The sequence below is a fragment of the Chaetodon auriga genome, chromosome 6, assembly GCF_051107435.1.
Source record: "Chaetodon auriga isolate fChaAug3 chromosome 6, fChaAug3.hap1, whole genome shotgun sequence".
Taxonomy (NCBI): domain Eukaryota; kingdom Metazoa; phylum Chordata; class Actinopteri; order Chaetodontiformes; family Chaetodontidae; genus Chaetodon; species Chaetodon auriga.
The window spans coordinates 2770504-2777006 of NC_135079.1; positions in this window are offsets into that span (position 1 = coordinate 2770504).

The following is a 6503-nucleotide window of genomic DNA, read 5'->3' on the forward strand; positions in this document are numbered from 1 at the left end:
GAGTTTGCTCTCTGGGAGCATGAAGGAGTCTAATGCACCATTTTGACATGTATACATGACATATACGTCCAGTTTTAACCCTTTAGTCCCAGTCCACTTCATTTATCTGACGGGTACCAGTCGCCTGTAGACTTAGAGATGAGTCTCTGTGCTCACAGTAGTCTATGTGCAGCGTTTTCAGACACCACAGAAGAAGAAATCCTGTGCATGTGCGCTGCTCAGTCATGATTTATTGTGTGTGAGACGGCTGCCATGTCTGCATCCTCGATGTCATGGTCAATTAGCCGTCAGTCAAACAACTCGTATTATTCCTGCAAACATTCAGCGCAGCTCATTGTTGAATACTAAACCCTGTGGATCCAAACCGTTTCTGCTCGTCATCCCCGACAGAAAAACGAGTCTAGCCGAGGCTCGTTGACGCGTTTTGGATTTTTATGAGTAGTTAGCAGCTCCACCAAAGAGACGTTTCACCTCTAAACTCTAAACACCTTTAAAAAAGTAAAGATTGCTCCAATTTTTTAAATAACAGTTACCTTTAGCATAAACTCATTTTTTTCTTATTTCCTCTCCCATCAGCCATCTGACGACCTTGCAGATTCATCTGGTGACCCTTTGGATGGTCCCTGACCCTCAGGTTGGAAACCACTGGACTAACTGTCCCCAGAGGAGTTTAAACCAGCTCCACTTTGACCAGCTGCAGCAGAGAAATGGTACGTGTGCATTGATGCATCATCAGTTGAAACATGTGATATCTGCAGTACACGAAACGTATTTCCGTCTACAAAAACTCAACAAGCTGCTGAAAACTCCAGCTGATTTTTTAATGTATTTAATGTTTTATATAGATACAAATAAATACTCCTAAGAACTAAACTAATGTAGAAAATGGATTGAAAATATATAGTTAAACATGTCAAATTAGTGTTTTCACATGTGTTATTAAAGGTGTACATGATGGAGAATAATTGAGACCAAATCTGCAGAAAAAACCACCAGCTGAAACACTGACTGCTGTAGTTTATTGTAGAACTTTAACATGTACTGGAGCAAATGTGTCCTGCATCTGTGATAAACCAATACTCCGGTCGGGGCGACGGGGGGACGGGGGGACGTGGGGACGGGGGGACGGGGGGACAGGGGCACGTGGGGACGGGGGGACGTGGGGACGGGGGGACGGGGGGCTGGGTACACAGAATTCTGTGCTGCACCCCTGGTCATGCAGGGCTGTGACATCTTTAGTCCAATCATCAGAGAAATCTGATGCTGAATCGTGATTCAGGGTGTTTTATTGTATTTTATTTGGAGCGGTGGACTGCTCTGTCAAACCTACTTCCTTTATGTCCACTAGGAGGCGACACATCACCACAGCTGTGAAACACTTGACCTGCACAGACACCCTCTGCTGCAGCCGTCCATCCAGTCTGACGCTGATATTTTAACACCTGAAGCCACCAAAGGTCGGCAGGTGTCTTCAGTATCTTTAATTCTCAGTATAAAACCCTCTAGAGTCGATCTTAACCTATGAAATAATTCAGATATACACCAAAATCTAGGGAAAAAAAGGGTAAAATATGCAAAGAAAGTGCTGTTTTATGACAAGATTTCAGGTTGTTTGTGTGCAGCTGTAGCGAGGGAGGAGCTGCCATCACACATGGCTTAAATCTGCTCTTTAATAGAAAGCAAACACCCTCCTTACCATACCATCAGGTATCAAAAAACAATGTAAGCATAGATTGAACGCCTGGCTGTGCTGCTCCCGGTCTGCAGGTCAGGACTCCTCCAACGGGTCCAGGACAAATCTGAGAGCTTCTGAGCTGATTGACTGATTGGTTTTCCTCAAATCTTCCCACTTTATGTCACTTTATACTTTTACTCCACTGCATTTCAGAGGGAGATATTGTACTTTTTACTGCACTACATTTATTTGACAGCTTTAGATTCAGATTATTAATACAAAATCTAAATCAATATATTATGATGCATTATTATAAATTAAGATTTATCTGGTTTATCAGATGTAACATTAAATTGATGCCTCACAAATTATAATCCAGTAATGTTATGAAGCTTTTGCACTACTTTAGTTAGATTCTGAATGATACAGAGTATTTTTACCATGTGTTAATGGTATTTTTACTTTAAGTTAAGACTACTTCTTCCACCTCCGTTCAGCACACTTCAAACCTCTGCCACTGTTCTAACAGTGGTAGGAAAAGTCTGAAAACGTGTGAGAGGATCCCTCCGCTGACAGTGTGTCTCGAACCGCCGGTCCTCCTCTGAGGAGCAGGGAAAGTCACCTGAACTCAACCGTCCTGAACCGGATCTCCGACATTCTTCAGCGAGCTGTGAACGACGGCCCGTCTGAAGTCGACGGCGGTCTGTCACCCTGACAGAGCTGATGAAGCCCTGAGGTATGAGGCGTCATGTCAGGAGTTCAGCTCTGAGAGGAAGTGCAGGTTATTTACAGAAGGAACAATCTAAACATGTCAGAAACGTTAGTATCGTATTACTGACTGTAAGTACCACCCTGTGTGTGTACTACTTGATAGGTTCGAGTTTTTAATAATGTTTCACGTGTACAATTAGAACGTTTCTACATGTGATTACAAGATACCACAAATTCTACAAATCAGATCCAGTGTGTACTTTAAACACAGCTTTGAAAAGTTAAATAAAGTAAATGTATACAGATATTACTACAAATGTATTTAGTAAAATGCAGCCTGCAAACACAATATGAGCTGATATAAAAATAAAGGCCTTCAAAGGGGATTTTAGCTCAGGGCCGCTCTACAGATAAAGTAAGAGTCCTTCTGTATTTTCAGTCCATAATGTGCTTTAGTGGTGCAGACAGTATCAACAAACACGTACCATCAGTTAAAAAGCCTTTTGCAGGGCAGTCACCTGCTCTTCTCAGCAGGTGGTCCGACCTTCATAACAGCACAGCATCAACGTTATTAGAGGAAGTTAGTTAGTAATTAATGGGTGATTATCCATATTATGTCACTGTTTAAATATTCAAAGAGTCTTCGTAGGAAAGAAAAGCTCTGAAAACAGAAGAGCTCATCCAAAACGCCGCTGATGTTTAAGTGACTGGCTGAATGTGCCGGAGGGGGTGAAGTCGTCAAATCTCTGGATGACTCATCCTGGCATCTGAAGTCGGGGCAGGTTCTGAACAAGAGTGTCGTTGTCCCTGAAGCTGGGTGCCAGGAGCCAGGGCTGGACCGGATAGGACGGTGACTCAGAGGGACTCAAAGTGCAGACGGTGATTTTTCTGCACCTGCCTGCACGGAGGCACGAGCCTCTTCTTCTTATTCTCTGATGCGTGTTTGCATTCTTCAAATGTTTGGCATCCTTTTTTCCAAATGAACAAAATGTCAAGGTGAGTGTTTGAAGAACGGCTTACCGTGCAAACAATAGATGTCTCAGAGAAGGACACCGAGACGCAGATTCCTCAGTTCGCTGAGCACTGTGGTGGCTACGTGCCGCTAATTCTTCAAATCCCTGAGAGGAGGAAGGTTTGGATAAACACTGAGACGACGGGACAGACTAAAGATGAAAAATCCCTCACATGGGCAACACAATTCAAGAGGTGGAAAATGAAAAGTGGCACCTCTGTGAACAAGGACAAAGTTTTATCCATTACACGCAAGTCCTGCATTTGTAATTTCACTTAAAAGTACATAATGATGAGTACTCAAAGTGTGTTAGTGCTTCCACAACACTTCACCACAAACCTTCTAAATGAAGTGATGGCGTTTACACTTTCCCTCTGTGGTTGGTGTCTCCTTGAATTTGGGGTGAAAACCAGTGACTGCAGCCTTTCATGATTGAGCAGAAGCACCTGTTCGCTCCACTCTGCAGTCAGGGGACGGTGGCTGGACAGAGAGACAGTGTGGACGGACGACAGCGAGCTAAACTGAGAGAGAGAGAGATCGGAGCTCAGAGGAAGACAGAGCGGTGCTGACTTCAGATCAGCGGGGATGGTGGCTGAACAGAGGCCTGGTTCAGCTTCTGGCAGCCCCTCAGGGACAATCAGACTGAGATGTGGCCCAGATCCCGGATCTCCTCCTCCTCCTCCTCCTCCTCCTTCTTCCCTCAATTTCCTCCCTCTCTGTCAGTAGAGTCACTATCTGGACCTTGCACGTCCTCCCATTTGAAGCTCTGGCCAGGATATGGGATCCGGGGCCTGCTGGTCCGCCCGGCTTCAGAGCCACAGCACACAGGACCCAGTGATGGCCTACTGGCCGCCCGGCTGCCCTCTCGCTCCACTACGCCCTCGTCCACAAAAAGGGGGTCATTGTGCCTGCTGCGTGTCCCAACAATGAGCGAGTTAATATGAGCCAAGGACTGAGGCAGGGGGGTTCCGGCTGAAGGACCCTGCTGCTGCTCCCCGACTCCGGCCTCATCCATCAGTGTCTGTCCCGCCGTCTCCGGTTGCACCGCTTTCTCCCGGTCTTCCTCTGATGGTCATCATTTGAGCCCGGGGCTGCTGGCCCATCCTCACATCCCTGCCCACCACAGTGGACCCTGTGGACATGGTTTATGGGTCGTCTCCGGATCGCTTCCAGCACATACAGGAAACACTGTATCTGTACTACAGTAATCTGTCCCAGTGATGGATTAGTACTATTTTAAGGTCTATGTAGCAGTGCAGTACTTGAGTATTTAAACCTTATGCTGCTTTATCATCAACTTCACTACATTTCAGAGTAATTGTAATTTTTACTTGATGTCAGCAAAACCTGAAGCCACAAAAGCAAAGATTTTTAATCCCTGGCTGCGGGTGAATCGTCTTTTTTACGTAGGAAGACTGCAAACTGAGTGTAAGGACCAGGAAGTAGCAGCCGTGAGTAGAACTGTTCCTGTTTTCAGATGCTAAGGAAAGGTGCTTCATTAGAAGAGCAGCAGCAGCATTTTAACCAATCAGCATCTGCCGTCACACAATTACGTAGCGTAGTCAGACTCTCTAAGCGCCGCCGCTGTTTCCTCCTGCATCCTGATGAATCCTCACGATCCATCGAGGTCAAAGAAAAGTGTTCAGGGGAAGACACGTGACGTCATTTGTCAGCATTTGAATGGGTCCATTAGCCTTAGCAACGATTAGCATCAAGTACTCAATCAGTCAAGATGAGTGTGAAGTTAGTGGAGAGCTGCTTTAAAATAACCAACAGAATAGGTTTGATTGTGTGTTGTCCTATTAATTTTAAATGGACTTCATTGTGTAGTACTGCTGTTTTGTATTGATGTGAGAGGTGAACACTTCCATCAGTGTTTATTTCAGAGATGTAAACAGTCATGAAATGTTGGAATAGGGACGTATGGAGTGCTTTGTTTTATCTGAAAGGGAATCTGTTTAATCGAGTTTTGTGCCTCGAAGAACCACCGACGAGAGAAACGTGAGGGGCCATGTGCCTCAAAATAAGACTAAATGTGGACCCCCTCGAGGGGAAAAATCCCCCTCTGCTCAGTCATTTTTCTGTGTGCATGTTCATCATGTGCGTGAGGCCTCCTCGTATTAGAGGTCCTTTCATTTGCCGCAGATGTTCCTCGGGCCCTAACGTCATTTGAGATGCTGATTTTGGAGGCAGAGTTATCCGTAAAACCTCTGCCCCGAATCAATAGCGTCCCCTGTGATGGTGCAGGACCCCCCCCCCTGAAGACCAGTGAGGCCAATTACAGCAAATATGATTAACCACATTTGGTCATCTGCAAGTTCAAGTGAGACGGGAACAGTAGTTCCCCTCAGTCTGTCAAGATGTGGTCTGATAGCGGACATATGTGACAGAAAGCTAACTTCAGCTGTGGATCAATACAGATTTGGTGAGTTTTTACTGCAGCATGATGATGTATGTGGAATTGAGTGGAAATAAACTACAGTGTGTGTTCATGGTAATGAAGGATGTCACCCAGAGCATCAGCGTGGCTCACTGGAGGACAACAATGGAGCTCTACGGCACAGAGGAGGAAGATTTATCAGGCTTTGGATGCACACAGTAGCTGTTGGTTTAGGTGTTTTCAAGGGATTTGTTAAGAAGAAAAACAGGATATTTCCAGCCTGTCCTTCAGGCAATAAATTAAACAAACTCCCTTTTCTTCGGACATTTCTGTGGACTGAATGCTGCAGTTTCCTCCGTGAGCCCAAAGACAATGTGAGGTCGATCAGAGCCTGTAAATGTGTCCCTGATGTTGGTATGAATGAGCTTCCCTCTATCTCTCCCCACAGTTGGCTGCAGTCCACCGGCTGTGTGAGCAGGATCAGGCAGGTAGAGGAAATCAAGGTGTCAATCAAGTGTCGCCTCAGTGGAGAAGGTTCGGCCCAGCTCGACATACTGTACACACAGCGCAGCCACATGTGAGTATTCACAGGTGATGTTCACAACTTCATAAGCGACCATAATAAAAGCTGTTTCAAGTCACATTGCTGGAATGTGTTTCATGTGTGCTAGCAGCGTTTAGCATGCTATCAAACCTGCTGCCTACTTGTGTTTCCGGCCCAACAG